The sequence below is a fragment of the Jaculus jaculus genome, chromosome 16, assembly GCF_020740685.1.
Source record: "Jaculus jaculus isolate mJacJac1 chromosome 16, mJacJac1.mat.Y.cur, whole genome shotgun sequence".
NCBI lineage: Eukaryota > Metazoa > Chordata > Mammalia > Rodentia > Dipodidae > Jaculus > Jaculus jaculus.
The window spans coordinates 18,977,080-18,996,479 of record NC_059117.1 but is presented as its reverse complement, the minus strand read 5'-3'; the positions used below and the strand labels follow the sequence as shown (position 1 = coordinate 18,996,479).

The 19,400-nt window shown below is 41.3% G+C and overlaps 1 protein-coding gene and 1 non-coding gene across 6 annotated transcripts in view; one reads left to right on the top strand and one right to left on the bottom strand.

Annotated features, from left to right (window-relative positions):
* Kmt2e (lysine methyltransferase 2E (inactive)) overlaps positions 1–19,400 on the bottom strand; it is a 99,817-nt gene that overhangs the window by 71,322 nt on the left and 9,095 nt on the right. The window contains exon 2 of one of the 5 annotated variants that reach the window (XM_004652885.3): positions 1,447–1,519. The exons of the other annotated variants lie outside the window; for them this stretch is intronic. The gene's annotated coding sequence lies outside the window, so the exon portion shown is untranslated. The remainder of the gene's footprint in view (positions 1–1,446; positions 1,520–19,400) is intronic. 5 annotated transcript variants of the gene reach the window in all.
* LOC123455381 lies at positions 10,836–10,938 on the top strand. The gene has a single exon (XR_006633870.1). It is a non-coding gene; the product is annotated as a U6 spliceosomal RNA (small nuclear RNA).

Sequence of the window (19,400 nt, the reverse complement as noted above, 5' to 3'; positions counted from 1 at the left end):
AGCTACATCATCCCATGTAAAACAGAATCACAGACTCCAGCTTCTTTCAAAAGAAAAGACAGCTGGGCATGGTGGCTGAGGTAGGAGGACTGCCATGAGTTCGAGACCGCCCAGAGACTACATAGTGAATTCCAGGTCAGGCTATCTCATAAAGCCGAAAAAAGAAAAAACAAGAGCTAGAGAGATGTCTTAGTGGTTAAGGCACTTTCTTGTGAAGTCTAAAGACCCAGGCTCAATTCCCCAGGACCCATGTAAGCCAAATACACAAGGTAGTGCATGTGTTTAGAGTTCGTCTGCAGTGGCTGGAGGTTCTGATGCACCCAATCTCTCTGTATCTACCTCACTCTCAAAACTTAAATTAAAAAAAAACAACAACACTGTAGCCAGGGCTGAGGAAATGGCTTAGCAGTTAAGGCATTTGCCTGCAAAGCCAAAGAACCCAGGTTCAATTCCCCAGGATCCACGTAAAAGCCAGATGTGCAGGGTGATGCAGGCATCTGGAGTTCATTAGCAGTGTCTGGAAGCCCTAGCATGCCCATTCTCTCTCTTTCTCAAATAAATAAATAAAAATAAACATAAATTTAAAATTTGTAGCCAGAAAATCCCTACTGCTTCAAAATCTGATTAATACCTGATGACAAAAACATAAACTTATGAGAGTCAAATCAGTTTTCAAGGTAGAGTCTCACACTAGGCCAGTCTGACCTGGAACTCACTCTGTAGCCTAAACTGGCCTCAAACTAATAACAATTTTCCTCTCTCAGCCTCCCAAGACCTGGGATTAAAAGCATGCACTACCATGCCTGGCCATAAAAATAATTTTTTAAAGTGGAAAAACCAGCTGGACATGGTATTCATTGCTGCAATCTAAGCTGCTGCAAGTTCAAGGCCACCCTGGTCTATCTAGTGAATTCTAAGACAGCCTAAAATACAGAGTAAGAGCCTGTTTCAAACCACAAGACTCACAAAGGGTGGAGAAGGAGGGAGGGAAGGAAGGAAGAAAGGTTGGTAGGGGAGGGGAGGGGACAGTGGAGGAAAGGGAAGGACTCAACTAGGAAAGGCAAATTGGGTACATGGCTGAATCTCTAACACTTTGGAGGCTGAAGCAAGAGGAAGGATAGTTTGAACCACAAAGTGACAGCTAGTCTTGAAAAAACCAAGGCCTAGGAATGTGAAGTTCAGTAGTACAGCACTTCCTCAAAATGTGCAAGACTTTGGATTCAATCACCAGCACTAGGAAAAAGAGAAAAGAGGAAAAGCCAAGGTATTAAAGAAATGATCTTACAACACAGCCATAAAGGGAATAAAATTCCAACACAATCCGATTACTCCAAAAATTTCACATGTGAGTTAAAAAATATCTAGTCATCCAACTTGTAAATAAATTATACAAAACATATGGAGACTAAATAGCAGCCATTAAAGAAATAATATAAAAGGAAATACCATGAGATGTCTGGAAAATCTGAGGTCCAAGAAAGAATAAATGTCTTCACAAAACCTGCTATCCAGAATAGACCTAGAAACCAAGTGAACATAGGAGTATTGAGCTAATTTTATATGGCATAAAACTCCAGGTACTTTTGACTAACATGGTATCCTAAAACAAAGAGATTCACACAAAGAGAGCACCAAATACTTACAAAGCTAAATTGATTATTTAGTTTTTATATAAATGAATGTTTTTATATAAATGAATTAGCAATCAAACTAAAAAGAAATTGAAAAATAATATGTTTTTAAAAAGATTTAGGGGCTAGAATGATGGTTTAGTGGATAAGTCACTTGCCTGTGAAGCCTAAGGACCCAGGTTGCATTCCCCAGTACCCACATAAGCCAGATGCACAAGGTAGAATTTGCCTGCAGTGGCTGAAGGCCCTGGCATACCCATATTCTCATTCTCTCTCTCTGTCTCCCTCTCTCAAATGAATAAAATATTCTTAACAAAACTGATTTAGTAAAGCAAAGGCAGCAATACAAAAACAAAATAAAATTTTTTATTTTGGTTTCTCAAGGTAGGGTCTCACTCTAGACCAGGCTGACCTGGAATTCACTATGTTGTCTCAGAGTGGCCTTGCACTCACGGTGATCCCCTACCTCTACCTTCCAAGTGCTGGGATTAAAGGTGTGCACCACCACAGTTGGCAAAAGATAGTATTTTTAAACCAAAAAGAAAGACCAAGGCTACAAAAAAGACCAAGGCAAAAAGGAAACAAGCCTAGTATGGAAAGCAGAAAGACAGGAGGATCAGGAGTCCAAAGTCATCCTCAGCTACAGAGCAAGGTAGTGGCCAGCTGGGGCTATATGAGACCCTATCAAAAACAAACAAGCAGGCTGGAGAGATGGCTTAGCGGTTAAGGAGTGTGTCTGCAAAGCCTAAGGATGAAGATTCCATTCTCCGGGTCCCACATAAGCTAGATGCACAAGGTGGCACATGTCTCTGGAGTTCATTTTCAATGGGCTAAAGGCCCTGGCATGCCTATCCTTCCTCCCCCCCCCTCCCTCTCTCTCTCAGTCTCCATCTCAAACGAAATAAATTTTAGAAACTTAAAAACAGCTAAAATTGAAAAAAAAAAACACAGAGATGAATATGACAGACAAAAGGCAGGAAAACTGAGAATGTGAAGAAAAATTATTTCTCTGAAATTACAAATAAAAATGTCCCATCTGGGGTGAGGGAGGGCATTACCATGGGATTTTTTTTTTTTATAATCATGGAAATTGTTAATTTTAAAAAAATTGAGGGCTGGAGAGATGGCTTAGCGGTTAAGCGCTTGCCTGTGAAGCCTAAGGACCCCGGTTCGAGGCTCGGTTCCCCAGGTCCCACATTAGCCAGATGCACAAGGGGGTGCACGCGTCTGGAGTTCTTTGCAGAGGCTGGAAGCCCTGGTGCGCCCATTCTCTCTCTCTCCCTCTATCTGTCTTTCTCTCTGTGTCTGTCGCTCTCAAATAAATAAATAAATAAATTAAAAAAAAAACAATTGAAAAAACAAGTCCCACTTAACAGTCTCTTTGAAGGAAGGTCTAGTTATTATCACCTTTCTGGTATTTATAAATATTTCACACAGTGGTCAAGAAATACTGAAAATGCAATTAATGTTTATATTTTGGATGTGTATCACTCACAACCCAGGCAAGTGAATCATAAGCCTAATTACTAATGGTATAAAATTATACTTCGTCATTATAGATTTAAATTTATTTTATTTCGGATTTATTTTATTATTTATTGGTTTTTTGTGGTAGGATTTCACTCTAGTCTAGGCTGACCTGAGTTTCATTCTATTCTCAGGGTGGCCTCGAACTCACAGTGATCCTCCTACCTCTGCCTCCCAAGTGCTAGGATTAAAGATGTGAGCCACCACTCTCGGCTCTATTTTATTTTATTATTTTATTTTTTTGAGTTAGGGTCTCTAGTCTAGACTGACCTGGAATTCACTATGTATTCTCAGGGTGGCCTCGAACTCATGGTGATCCTCCTACCTCTGGCTCCCAAGTGCTGGGATTAAAGGCATGCACTACCACACCTGGCTTAAGACTTACATTTTTTTGTTTTGTTTTATTTTGTTTTGTTTTGTGAGGTAGGGTCTCACTCTAGCTCAGGCTGACCTGGAATTCACTATGTATTCTCAGGGTGGCCTCGAACTCACAGTGATCCTCCTACCTCTGCCTCCCAAGTGCTGGGATTAAAGGTGTGTGCCACCACGCCCAGCTTAAGACTTACATTTTTTACTGGGCTGGAGGAATGGTTTAGCGATTAAGGCACTTGCCTGCAATGCCAAAGGACCCAAGTCTGATTCCCCAGGACCTATGTAAGCCAGATGCACAAGGTGGTATATGCATAATCTGGAGTTTGTTTGCAGCAGATGGAGGCCCTGACGCTCCCATTCTCTCCCTGTCTGTATCTCTGCCTCATATATAAATAAAAACATTTTTTAAAAAATATTTATATTTTTACATTTATATTTAAGATTTATGTTTTATCTTAAGGCTTTTATATATAAAATTTACATTTTTAAAAATATTTTATTTTTATTTATTTATTTGACAGAGAAAGAGGAAGGGGGGAGAGAGAGAGAGAGAGAATGGGTGCACCAGGGCCTCCAGTCACTGCAAATGAACTCCAGACGCATGCGCCCCTTGTGCATCTGGCTAATGTGGGTCCTGGGGAATCGAACCTCGGTCCTTTGGCTTTGCAGGCAAGTGCTTAACTGCTAAACCATTCCTCCAGCCCAAAATTTACATGTTTATATTTATAATTTAGGTATATTGCCATCAACTAATATATAATAAAAGGAACAACTTACTACTGTGAAACCTTAGGTAAGTCACGCATTTCACTGCTCTGGGTCTCAATTATAAATGGAGGCTGGGACTAGACATGTCGGCACATACCTGAAACCTCGACACTTGGAGCTGACAGCAAGAGGACCAGGAGTTTAAAGTCATTCCTAGCTAGATAGTTTGAAACCAGGCTGTGTTATATAAAATCCTGGTCTGAGTTATATAAAATACTAAATTAGATTTTAAAAATTAATTAATTAATGGAGGGTGATCAGGATCATGATCTCACAGTTCAAATCTTATAATCGCAAGGATACTAAAAGGTTACTTCTGGGGTTTTTTGTTTGTTCTTTTGTTTTAAATTTTTTTCTTAATTTTATTTATTTGAGAGAGGGAAAGAGGCAGAGAGAGGGAGGGAAAGAGAGAGAATGAATGGGTGTGCCAGGGCCTCCAGCCACTGCAAACAAACTCCAGATGTGTGCGCCACCTTGTACATCTGGCTTACATGGGTCCTGGGGTATCGAACTGAGGTCCTCTGGCTGTGCAGGCAAATGCCTTAAACACTAAGACATCTCTCCGGTCATTTGTTTTTTTGGGGTAGAATCTCACTCTAGCCAAGGCTGATCAGGAACTCACTCTGTACCCAGGCCGACCTTGAACTCACAGTGATCCTCCCACCTCTGGTTCCTGAGTGCTGAGATTAATGGTGTGTGCCACTATGACCACTGAACAGGTGATTTCTGATAATCACAATAGAAATAAATATCAGAACCTAAAAAGCTATAGAGGGCTGGAGAGATGGCTCAGTGCTTAAGATGTTTGCATGCAAAGCCATAGGACCCAAATTCAATTCCCCAGTACCCATGTAAGCCAGATGAACAAGGTGACACATGTGTCTGGAGTTTGATTGCATTGTGCCCATTCTCTCTAATATGAAAGTAAATAAAATATTTTAAAAACCAATCATCACCACTAAAAAGTTATATAATATGGAGACGGGGAAATGACTCAGCAGTTAAATGGGCTTGCTTACAAAGCCTTCTAACCCTAATTCAACTCCCCAGCACCCATGCAAAGATGTGCATGCATCTAAAATTTGTCTCCAGAAACAAAGAGATCCTAGTGCACTCACACATGCATGCACACACACCTGCAAATAAAAAGTTATAAAATATACATCTAGGGGTTGAAGAGATAGCTCAGTGGTTAAGTTGCTTGCCTGCAAAGCCTAACGAACTGGGTTCAATTTCCCAGTACCCATATAAGCCAGATGCAAAGAGTAGAGAGCAAGGGTCTGGAGTTCATTTGCAGTGACAAGAGGCTCTGGTACACCCACATTCCTTTTCTTCCTGCATTCCTGCTTGCAAATAAATAAATAAATAAATGAATATATATATATATGTATATCTGATAAGAAAAAAAAGTATTTTTATTTCTCCACATGACTTACTCTTAGTACCAGACAGTACTCCACAAGCTATTATCTGATACTCAAAGCCTCCCCAACCAGTTGTTATAGTAGCAAATACTGCTTAATCCTCACAATAGTCTACAATATAGGTATGTTATTACTCCCTTTTACAGTCAAGGAAGAGTGGTTAAATTTATCCCAAGTTTTTAACTAATAAGTAGTCAAATCAAGTTGTTTTTTTTTAATATTTGAGAGAGAAAGATGCAGATAGAGAGAATGGGCTGATCACTTGTATCACTGCTTCCTCTGTAATGACTTCTGACAAATGACAGACAAATGAGGTGCAGGTGACACAACTCAACAGTACACAATTTGTTCTCTCTACTTGATATGCTGATGTGTCCTGGCTCTCCCCAGTATTTTCCTTTATCCTATACGTGCCAGAGCCCTCCTACCTGTCCCCACTTCAATTTCTTTTTCTTTTTTAATATTTTATTTATTTGAGAGAGAAAAAGAGGCAGATAGACTGGGCACACCAGGACCTCCAGCCACACAAACAAACTCCAAATGCATGTGCTATTTTGTGCATCCAGCTTTATGTGGGTCCTGAGGAATCGAACCTGGGTCCTTTGGCTTTATAGGCAAGTGCCTTAACCATTAAGCCATCTCTCCAACCCTTAAATTTATTTTTGAAAATGGTTTTTTATTTGTGTGTATGTATTCATGTTCATGAGTATTTGTGTCCATGTGTGAGTACAGGCATGCTCATGCCACTGCATGTGTGCAAGTCAGAGGACAACTTCCAGGCTGGTCCTCACCTGTCCATCTCATTTGAAGCAGAGATTCTCAGTCTGCTATTCTTTGCTGTGCTCACCAAGAGCTTCTGAAGACTTCTCATGTCTCTGCATCCGCATGCTAGGATTACAGATCTGGCTTTTAACATGGGGTCTGAGCACTGAACTCTGGTACTCTAACTTCAGCTTCGGACACTACCTACTAAGCCATCTCCCGACCCCAGTGACTTCATTTCTTTAAGTATTAGTTTCTTTGTCTGTAAATGAGACCATGAAATACATTTCTAATTATTCAGGGATTGTGTATGTCATTCAGGTGTTAATTACAACCAGAAAAAAAATTCTGGGAAATATAACTATCACAGAATAATTCCTAGCTATTATAAAAATGAAGATACTATGAGATTGTAATCTAGTCTATATTATTTTCAGTAAGGAGTATGATTCCATATTAGGCAGCAAATTCAAAGTGCATGTTATAAGTAGTTGCATCTAAAATGCCAAAACAGACCTGGTATGGTGGCGCACACCCTTAATCCCAACACTCAGGGGGCAGAGACAGGAGGATCACCATGAGTTCAAGGACACCCTGAGACTACACAAGGAATTCCAGGTCAGCTGGGGCTAGAGTGAGATCCTACCTTAGAAAACCAGTAAATACATAAATAAAATAAAATAAGATAAAATGCCAAAACAGGCTGGGGACGTAATTCAGTTGGTAGAAGACTTGCCTAGCACCTATGAGACCCTGAATTGGATCCCTAGCACCATATAAACCAGGTATGGCGGTACATGCCTATAATCTCACCACAGGGGAAGTAGAGGCAAGAGGTCAAGAAGTCAAAGTCAGCCTTGACTACATAATGAATTTAAGGCTAGCCTGGGCTACCTCACAAGACCCTATCTCAAAAATTAATAAAGCCAGGCATGGTGGCACACACCTTTAATCCCAGCATTCAGGAGACAGAGGAAGGATCACCATGAGTTCAAAGCCACCCTGAGTCTACACAGTGAATTTCAGGTCAGCCTGGACTAGAGTGAAACCCTACCTTGAAAAACCAAATAGTAATAATAATAATTAATAAAAATCAAATGCCAACACAGCCATGCTCATTAAACTCCAATCACACTGTTTCAATTATTTTCTAAAACTGAATTTGTGTATAAAGAGGGATAGCAAAATAAACTGCCTACCTGGATCCTGAAATCTTTAATAAAATTTCAGTTAAAACAAGATTATAGGGCTCGAGAGATGGCTTAGCGGTTAAGTGCTTGCCTGTGAAGCCTAAGGACCCCAGTTTGAGGCTCGGTTCCCCAGGACCCACATTAACCAGATGCACAAGGGGGTGCACGTGTCTGGAGTTCGTTTGCAGTGGCTGGAAGCCCTGGCACACCCATTCTCTCTCTTTCTCTCTCTCTCTGCCTCTTTCCCTCTCTGTCTGTCGCTCTCAAATAAATAAACAAAAAATAATTTTAAAAACCCACAAGATTATAGGCCAGGCATGGTGGTGCACACTTTTAATCCCAGCACTAGGGAGACAGAAGTAGGAGGATCTCAGTGACTTCAAGAGCACCCTGAGGCTACATAGTGAATTCCATGTCAGCCTGGGCTTGAGTGAGACCCTACCTCATGGTTGAAAAGATTGTATCTGATAAATATTACTTATATTTTTTGTTTGTTTTTGTTTTTTTGTCTAGGTAGAAGCTCACTGTAGCTCAGGCTGACCTGTAATTCACTATATAGTCACAGGGTGGCCTCAAACTCATGGCAATCCTCCTACCTCTGCCTCCCCAGAGCTAGGATGCAGAGACATGAGAATTCTTCATAATAGTATCAAGTGAGAATCAAATCATCCCTATAAATAGAAGACAAGACCACCTTCAGAATTGGCCAGTGTTTGGTGGAACTCCATAATGGCTTGCCCTGCAACTCAATTTAACCTGTCTTTAGTTCACTGGGTAGAAATATGAATTGAAGTGTCAAGAATTACCTTTAAAAAATTTAGATGGGGACTGGAGAGATGGCGCAGCAGTTAAGCACTTGCCTGTGAAGCCTAAGGACCCTGGTTCGAGGCTCGGTTCCCCAGGACCCACGTTAGTCAGATGCATAAGGGGGCACACACATCTGGAGTTCGTTTGCTGGGCTGGAGGCCCTAGCGTGCCCATTCTCTCTCTCTCTCTCTCTGCCTCTTCTCCTCTCTGCCTGTCGCTCTCAAATAAATAAAAATAAACAAAAAATTTAGATGGGGAGCTGAAGAGATGGCTTAGCAGTTAAGGTACCTGCCTGCTATGCCTAAAGACCCAGGTTCAATAACCCAGGACCCATAAAGCCAGATGCACAGGTGGCGCATAAGTCTGCAGGATCATTTGAAGTGGCTGGAGGCCCTGGTGCGCCCATTCTCTATCTGCCTTTCTGTCTAATAAAATATTTTTTTAAAAAACTTAGCTGTTGGGGGGGGGGGTGGCTGGAATAGCAATTAAGGTGCTTGCCTGGGAAGTCTAAGCCAGGTTCGATTTACCAGTACCTACATAAGCCAGATGCACAAGGTGGTGCATCCATCTGGAGTTCGTTCGCAGTGGCTAGAGGCCCTGAAGTGCCCATTCTCTCTCTCATAAATTAAATTTAAAAAACTAAGCTGGGCATGATGGTGCATACCTATACTCCCAACACTTGGGAGGTTGAGGCAAGAGGACTGAGAACTGGAGGCCAGCATAGGTGGCACAGTGCGATCCTGCACCAGTGGTGGCACAGCCCTATATTCCCAGCATTCGAGGTCATACTCAGCTACATAGTGAGCTCAAGACCTTACCTCTAAAGAAACAAACAAAACAAGCAAGTAACTTTAAAAACATGTTTTAGAGCTGGGGAGATAGCTCAGTGGGTAAAGCATTTGCCACACAAATATGAGGACTTGAGTTTGAATCCCTAAATCCACATAAGGCAAATGCAGTAGCATGTGGTTATAATCCTACAGCACCTAATAAAATGGGTGGGAGGCAGAAAAAGAAGGGTCCTCAGCAACTTAAGGACCACCTAGCCTGGCATATACAGCAGCAAATAAAAGACCCTGCTCCTTGGGAGCTGAAAATGGCTTAACAATTAAAGCACTTGCCTGTGAAGCCTAAAGACACAGGTTCAATTCCCAGTACCCACATAGGCCAGATGCACAAGGTGGCTCATGCATCTGAGGTTGTTTGCAATGGCTGGAAGCTCCAGCCCACCCATTCATTCTCTCTACCTCCTTCTCTCAAATAAATTAATTTAAAAAAAAATAGAAGACTCTGCCCCAAAAGACTAAAGAGATGTCTCAATGGTTAACTGAACATCCTGTGTAAGCATGAGGGCCTGAGACTAGACCTGACACCACTCGAGTTCCAATCTCCAGAACCCATATAAGTAGCTGGGTGTGGCCATGCTGGTCTGTAATCCCAGCCCTTAGGAACAGAGACCCAAGAGATTTTGGGGGCTAACTGCAAGCTCCAGAATCAGTAAGAGACTCTGCTGCAAGGAAAAACAGGCAGATACGTGATGGACCAGGTGGACACCTGATGTTCTCTGCCTAACACATCAGCACATATACATGCACACACCACACAGATATCACAACACACATTCCACACCCCCCAAAATTCCTGCTTTAAATAAGCTGGAAGATGAAGACCAGCACCCGAGGTTGTCTTCTGACCTCTACTCCCGCACCATGGCACCTATGTGTCCACATTCACATGAACACAGATACATACACACATGCTAAGATTTTTTCAAAAACTTGTATTTGAGCTGGGCATGGTGGTGCACACCTTTAATCCCCAGCACTCGGGAGGCAAACGTAGGAGGATCGCCATGAGTTCGAGGCCACCCTAAGACTCCACAGTGAATTCCAGGTCAGCCTGGGCTAGAGTGAGACCCTACCTTGAAAAAAAACAAAAACTTGTGTTTGAAATTAATACATGGACACAAAGTGTAAACTCTAATGCACACCATGGACTTTGTTTGACAATGATGTCATAGATTATAACAAACATACCACATTGACTGATGAAAATGATGGGGCAAGAGCAAGTTAAAACAGTATTTACTTTCAATTTTTTTGTGAACCTAATACTTCTCTTAAAAAAATGAAGCCTAAGGCTAGAAGGGTGGCTTTAGCAGTTAAGGCACTTGCCTGCAAAGCCAAAGGACCCAGGTTCGATTCTCCAAGACCCACTTTAGCCAGATGCACAAGGAGGCACACGCATTGGGAGTTCATTTGCAGTGGCTAGAGGCCCTGGTACACCCATTCTGTTTCCCTCTTTCTTGGTCAAATAGTTAGGTAAATAAATAAATAGAAATAAAGCCTAAGCACTTGCTTTGGCAGCACATATACTAAAATGGAAACAATACAGAGAAGATTAGCATGACCCCTGCACAAGGTTGACACAAAAATTTGTGAAGCATTCCATATTTAAAAAAAAATTAAGCCTAAGCCCACTGGAGAGATGGCTTAGTAGTTAAGATGCTTGCCTGCAAAGACTAAGGACCCAAGTTTGATTCTCCAGGTCCCATGTAAGCCAGATGCACATGGTGGTGTGTGTGAGACCCTACCTTGAAAAAACAGGGGGGAAACGACATGGTGGTACACACCTTTAAGTACAGCACTCAGGAGGTAGGAGGATGACTGTGAGTTTGAGGCCACCCTGAGACTACATAGTAAATTCCAGGTCCTCCTGAGCTACAGTGAGACCTCTAAAGAACCCTCCCCCTAGATGATAAGACTCTACTGCTGAAAACCCAACATGCTTGGGCTGTAGGTCACTGAGAAATCAACTGAGCCGGAAGCTTCCTCTTTGTTGATTACCTGTCAGGATGCTGGAAAGGGCTATACAATCTGTTGGAGAAGTCATCTTCAAAGATGTTAACTAGCTGTGGACCCTGCTAGTTCCACAGCTGGTCAGCCAGGCCAAATGTACCAACTGGTGCAATGGTGTCATGTCAACCACTTGCTTTCAAATGGTGTCATGAGCAGAGGTGAAACCAACTGCTCTCTGATTGAATTTGAGGTCTGCTCCATAGAAGAGAATTCTTGCCTGGTACCGAATACCTAGCGAAAAGCCTATGGCTGGGGAGGCCTATGGAGAAACTGTTATCTGGCTAAATGGATACATCATGCCCACCTAACTACCCTCTAAATACTGATACTTATGCCCATACATTAATGTTACACTCACTTTTGGAAAGAGAAGCTTCTCTTTTTAGATGGTGGTTGTAACCACTGGGGTGACTCAAAACTCACCAAAGTGTTGAAAAGTGACAGTGGAATGTTCTAAGTGGGACATCTTTATCATATCCTCCAAGGCTGGGGAGATGGCTCGGCAGTAAAGGTGTGTGCTTGCAAAGTCAACCACCCAGAATTCAATTCCCCAGGACACATTTAAAGCCAGATGCACAAAGTGGCAGATGTATGTGGAGTATGTCTGCAGCAGCAAAATACCCTGGCATGCCCATGTCCCCCCCCATACATACATACTTACATACATATTCTCTCACTATCTCATAAACAAATATTTCTTCTCTCTTTTTTCGTTGTTAATTTTTTCTCAGGGGAGAGCATTAAAGCAATGCCCCACTACCACAAAATTATGTAGTCTCGTTTCCCACATTTGGGGGGCAGATCTCAAGGGAATTATACTTTTGTTTTGTTTTTTGAAGTAGGGTTTCACTCTAGCCCAAGATGACCTAGAACTCACTATGGAGTCTCAGGATGGCCTCAAACTCACAGCAATCCTCCTACCTCTGCCTCCCAAGTGCTGGGATTAAAGGTCTGTGCCACCATGCCCAGATGGAATTATACTATTTTTGGGGGGGGTGGGTTTAAGGTAGGGTCTCACTCTAGCCCAGGCTGACCTGGAATTCACTCTGTATTCTCAGGGTGGCCTCGAACTCACGGCTATCCTCCTACCTCTGCCTCTGCTAGGATTAAAGGTGTGCACCACCACACCCAGCTTGGAATTATACTTTTTAAGTCAGTCCCACTACTGGGAATGGTGTCTCATGCCTGCAATCTTATCACTCAGGAGGCTGAGACACAAGGATTGTTAGGAGTTTAAGGACAGTCTGAGTACAGAATAAGACTGTCTTTAAAAAGCAGGGGCTGGAGGATGGCTTAGTGATTAAGGTGCTTGCCAGGGAAGCCTAAGGACCCAGATTCAACTCTCTAGAACCCACATGTGCTAGATGCACAAGGTGGCGTATGGAGTTCATTTGCAGTGGCTAGAGGCCCTCGTGTGCCCATTCTCATTCTCTCTCTTGCAAATAAAATACATTAAAAAAAAAAAAAAAAATGCTGGGTGTGGTGGCACATGCCTTTAATACCAGCACTCATTGAGACAAAGGTAGGAGGATCACTGTGGGTTCTAGGCCAACAAAAGTCTACATAGTGAATTCCAGGTCAGTCTGGGCTATAGTGAGACCCCACCTCAAAAAACCAACAAATTGCCTGAAGAGAACCACTTGCTTTCAAAGCCTAAGGACCCAGGTTCAATTTCCCAGAACACACATAAGCCAGATACACATGGTGGCACATGTGTCTGGAGTTCATTTCCAGTGGCTAAAGGCTCTGATGCACCCCTATTCCACTCCCCTCATAAATAAATAATACTTTTTAAAAAATTAAAATAAAAGCTATACTATGAAATTTCACTTATATTCTTCCCCTCCCCGCCCCAGGTAGAGTCTTGCTGTAGCCCAGGCTGACCTGAAATTCACTATGTAGTCTCAGGTTGGCCTCGAACTCAAGGGGATCCTACCTCTGCCTCCCAAGTGCTGGGATTAAATGTATGCGCCACCACACCTGGCTATATTATATTCTTACAACAATAAACTATAGAAATAGAGGGCAGATCAGAGGAAAGAAATAAACATTGTTATCTAAAAGGGAAATACCATGGATCCTTGTGATAGAACTTTCCTTATTTAACTGTGAACATGTCGTAAGAAATACATGAACCCAAATACAAGTAAAATGGAAACTCTGAGCAAAATGAGTACATTGTATCACTATCAGTATTCTGGTTGTGATACTGTATTACAATTTTGCAAAAGGGAATCTGAATTTAAAATAGGTGGAATGTATCAATATTAGTTTCTTGTTGTGAAAGTGTATTACAATTTTGCAAGACTTTACACTGACGTTAAAAGATAGTGGAATCTTTGTATCATTCTCCCCTCCCCTCTCTCATATAAACGTTAAAAATTTTTTCTGAAAAATTTGTGTCCCCTAATTTCCTGGAGGGTATTGGTAGTAACTTCACTATGAATGAAATCTTAAACAGAAATCTAAACATATATTTATTCTTATTTATTTAAGAGAGAGAATGAGAATGATTACACCAGTGCCTCTATCCACCGCAAACGAACTCCAGACACATGTGCCACCATGTGCATCTGGCTTATGTGGGTTCTGGGAAATCAAACCTGGGTCCTTAGGCTTTGCAGGCAAGCACCTTAACCACTAAGCCATCTCTCTAGCCCTAAACTTATATTTTTATTATAAGATAAAAATATTTTTTAACCTCCTACTAGATTCAGCAAGGGAACCTGCCTCAAAATATAAAAGTGAAGATGGGTTGGAGAGAGGCTCAGTGATTAAAGGCAATTGCTTGCAAAACCTCCTGGGGTCCAAGTTCGATTCTATTATTCTTTTGAATCCACTCTTTTTGGAGAAATGAATGAGTTTTCTCTAAAAATACAAATGCATGTTAAACCTAGTAGAACTTAAATCTTTCTGACCCGATCTATATTTATTACCTGAGATTCAGACAAGAATGATTCCCCTATTCTAACCAGACCTATATATAATTTTATTTATCTGCAAGCAGAGAGAGAGAAAGAGAGAGAAAAGAGTGGGGGAGAGAGAGAAAATGGGTGTGCCAAGGCCTCTAGCCATTGCAAATGAGCTCCAGATGCATGCGCTACTTTTGTGCATCTGGCTTTATGTGAGTACTGGGGGGAAGGGGGAATCGATCCTGAATTGTCAGGCTTTGCAGGCAAATGCATTAACCATTGAGCCTCTCTCCAGGCCCTAATCTGACCTTTAAAACAGTACCTCCCAAACACAGATTCACAAACTACAACATTTCATACATATGAAGGCGAGAGTAGGAAACAATAGATTTCTAGATCTCACTGTACAAGTTCTGACTTAGCAATAGTGAGCTGTGGCCAGGATGTCTTGCCCTCCCTCCCCCTGCCAAGAAAGGCATTAATTCTAGTGCTCTACTTCAGAACTACTGCTTGTGACTACAGCCTAATGCACCCATATGAATTCATTCTCTCTCTCCATCTCTCTCTCTCTCTCTCTCTCTCTCTGCCTTTCTTATCTCTTATAACAAATAATTTTTAAAAAAGAAATGCTCATAACACTAGACAGGACAGAATATGTATTATATTTCAAGCAAGTGCCTTTAACCCCAGAGCCATCTCCCTAGCCCCATATATATTATACTTCAAAAACTACTAGTTTCCTTTTGGCCTCCTTCAAAAAAGTGTTTATTGCAATAACTGAAGTCAAATTGCTAATCCTGGTATATCAGATTATCCTGGCCTCACACTAGTAACATTCTAATATATTAATCCTTTTGTTGTACATGGTTTTGCTTTCCTCCTTTTGCTGTTAACATATCTCTACTCATCTACAGTCATTCTCTTTTACATCTCTTCCCCTTATGTGATTCCCCACTCAATAAAAACAATGTTAAAACTTTCAAGGATCATTTAAGCACCAATGCTTCCTTTAAGCCTTCTTAACCCTTCTCAACTTTCCAACTTAAATATCTGTGTCACAAAAGTAGTCTGGGGGCTGGAGAGATGGCTTAGTGGTTAAGCGCTTGCCTGTGAAGCCTAAGGACCCCGGTTCGAGGCTCAGTTCCCCAGGACCCACGTTAGCCAGATGCACAAGGGGCGCACGCATCTGGAGTTCGTTTGCAGTGGCTGGAAGCCCTGGCGTGCCCGTTCTCAATCTCTCTCTCTGTCACTCTCAAATAAATAAATAAATGAACAAAAATAAAAATAAAAAAAGTAGATTGGGGACATACTGTAGTAGGATCAACTTCCTGAGTACTATATCCTTAGCTTCACACACACACACACACACACACACACACACACACACGAGACAATATTATTTCAAAAGACTATTTACAGCTATAAAACATGTTCCACACAATCTTTTCCTTACTTAGCCTCCAAAAAAGTATATTACTGGTATTTTTAATTGGCTACTTTATATTTTGACACATTATTTTGAAACAGCTTTAGAAATATAGCTTCTATAATTAGATCATTAACTTTACCTTATACAAAGACCTTAGATATTTATAAAATTTCCTTCAATGTCTGAAGTTTGGTGGACAAAATACCTTTTTTTTTTTCTTTTTGCATGTATGGAGAATATGTAGGGTATGGTGTGTGGCATGATGTTTTTGGTATAAGCACGTGTACATGTGTGTGCATGCACACAGGTGTGGAATCAAGAAGACAATGTCAGGGGTCCTCCTCCATCACTCATCTGGATTTTTCCTTGAGACAGTTTCTCACTCAACCCAGACCTTGCTGTATTTTTAGTTAGAGTGACTGACTAGCGAGCTCCACTCTTCCATCTCTATTCCCTGTGGGACTGGTGTTACAGATGTATGGCTTCACCAGCTGTTTATAGTGGGCGCTAGAGAATCGAACTTAACAACAGCAACAACAAGCCTATCCCTAAAGAATTCTTTAAGATTCAGACCTCTCTGTTATTCATTTCTCAATCTTGAATTCAACCATTAATTCCTATTTGATTTTCCACTCCCAAACATCTATTCCAATAATTATCATTTCAAAGACCAAACTTTTCTACACATTGTCTTCCATTCCATCCTATCAGTATCTCATTTGCTTAGCTCTTTGAGGTAGGGTCTCACTCTAGCCCAGGCTAACCTGGAACTCAACCCTAGTCCCAGGCTTGCCTCCAACTCACAGAGATCCTCCTAGCACAACCTCCAAAGTGCTGGAATGAAAGGTGTGCCCACCACGCCCGCCTTCAGTTGGCCCCTTGTGCTTTCTCAGTGCTTAAACTTCCTGTGCTAGGAATGTTAAGTATAACATCCTGGGTTTTCAACCCACTGTGTTCACACACATTCTTCTTTAGTTTCCATGGCCATCAACAGTACCTGAATGAGTTCCAACAACTAACAAACCTTTTAACTTGTTACCATATAAATTCCTTATCTAAGAAATGAAGAATTCTTAGTGTTGAGTATTTCCTCCCCCAGATTATGGCAACTATCCTATTATTGCAAAACATAATAAAATCAGCAATGGGGATGTAGCTTCTTTGGCAGGGTGCTTACCTAGCATTCATGAAGCCCTGGTTTAGTCTCCAGCATCACATAAAATGAGCAGCAGCGCAGGCCAGTAATCTCAGCACTTGGGAAATGGAAGCAAAAGGACTAGAAGTTCAAGATCATCCTCAGCAACATAATGAGTCTGAGGTCAGCCCAGGCTACAGGAGACCCTATCTCAACAGCAGCAACAAAGTGATAAAATCAATCAGGCATGATGGCACATGCCTATAATCCACACACTCAGTAGAGACTAGAGTAACACTATAAATCTGAAGCCAGTTTGGCCTACATAGCCAAACCTTATATTTAAAGAAAAAGACAGAAGTCATCAGTTTGAAATATCAATTACTTAGTTGTACAAGTCATCTTAAGTACCTTTAAACATTGTTCAAAACACGCTTGTGGGGGCTGGAGAGATGGCTTAGTGGTTAAGGCATTTGCCTGTGAAGCCAAAGGACCCAGGTTCAATTCCCCAGGACCCATGTAAGCCAGATGCACAAGGGGCACATGAGTCTAGAGTTCATTTGTGTCTTTCTTCTATCTCTCTCTGTGCTTGCAAATAAACAAATAAAATTTATTTTTTTAAAAAAGGAGGCTTGTGGCAAATATGAGCAAAGTATTTGTATATTTCATACACAACAACATGTGTATGAAAACCTCATGAAATCCATTATTTCGTATACTAACTAAAAGAATGTAAGAAAAGCAATTATTTTAAAGTAAATTATAGGTGCTCTCCATTCAAGGAACATCCCTCCACAAATCATAAAGACCTTCCCACCACCAATCTCCTTAATTAATAATAACTAGTCAGAGGGATCAACATGGAGAATAGGGACTTTTTGAAACCTTGCTAATTTCTGAGATATTTCCCTACAGCCTCCTTTATTTAAGCTAGGTATAGTTGATGACTGTCTCTGCATCCAAATAAACTCAAAATAGCAAGCTTTTAAGAGGTAGAAATAAATTACAAGCCCCTTCAAGGCTGAGACAGTCTTACCTATCTCTGCATCCTTAGTGCCAGGAATATTCATGTGTTGACTGGCCTTTAACAATATGATCTAAGTGGAGGCTTAACAATAAGAGGCTGTGCAAATTCAACTAATTAAGCAGCTCAGTTTAAAGACAAGCAGCCAAAAAGCAAATAATTCCAAGTGAAAAATAAATCTCATTTTTTTCTGGATGAACCTTACTTTTATATTTGACCCATCTCAGATCCCTATGACCTTATAGCTACTAAAGCATAATCCCTACCATTAAACTCGTCACACTACGACTCTTCCCATCGGGTCACTTCAGATGTCCCTTGGTAAACTAGTAGATTTATTAGTCTATGAAATAAGAAAACAAAAATATTAGAAGAGGGTATCTTCCTCACATGGCTCTAAGCTATGTTCCTGTGAAACTATCCCTCTGTTTTTATTCTTACTTTATTCTGAATCCAGTGAAAAAAATATTTAACCTTTAAACTTTAAACTAATTAAGTTTAACACAATTTATTGGGATAAATTTTAAATTTTGAAATAGATTAATTGTCTTAAAATGGTCTTTAGCTGGATGTGGTAGCACATACCTTTAATCCCAGTACTAGGGAGGCAGAGGTAGGAGGAATGCTGTGAGTTGGAGGCCAGCCAGGGCTAGAGACCCAATGGGTGGGGGAAGGGTGGATGACTGGTCTTTAATCTGGATATAGTGAAACATGCCTGAAATCACAGTACTCGGGAGGCAGAGGCAGGAGGATCACTACTAAAGTCTGAATCCAGCCAAGTCTACATAATGCATTCCAAGCCAAAACAAAGTATATCCTTTGAAAACAAGTTAAAATAATTGCCTTTAAACTGGGCGTGGTGGCGCACACCTTTAATCCAGCACTTGGGAGGCAGAGGTAGGAGGCTCGCCATGAGTTCGAGGCCACCCTAAAATTACATAGTGAATTCCAGGTCAGCCTGGGCTAAAGTGAGACCCTACCTCGAAAAACCAAAAAAAAAAAACCAAAAAAAAATAATAATTGCCTTTAAAAGATTTTAGAGAGCTTAGTACTTTAAAACAAATGTGACTTGCCAGGCATGGTGGTGCATACCTTTAATCCCAGCAGAGGTAGGCGAATCACCATGAGTTTGAGGCCAGACTAGGACTATAAAGTGAGTTCTATGCCAGCCTAGGCTAGAATGAGACCCTGCCTTAAAAAATTCAAACAAGTCAGAAGAAGAGGTCACTGGGACGGTGACCACTAGACAGCACACTTACTCTCTTTGAAGGTGACCTCATGTGGGTTGAATTTTTAAGATCAGATTATAACGATACTGATACTGGGTCAGAATGTTGTACCTTAGAATCCTTGGAGCCAGATTTAACATCCATGGCCTGGTCTTGACACAGACATGTGGATCTGTCACCAAATACATGGTTGAATAAATGTACCTTTCTCAAAAAAAAAAAAAAAATTCAAACAAAAGCTGGGTGTGGTGGCGCATGCCTTTAATCCCAGCACTCGGAGGGCAGAGGCAGGAGGATCACCGTGACTTCGAGGACACCCTGGGACACATACT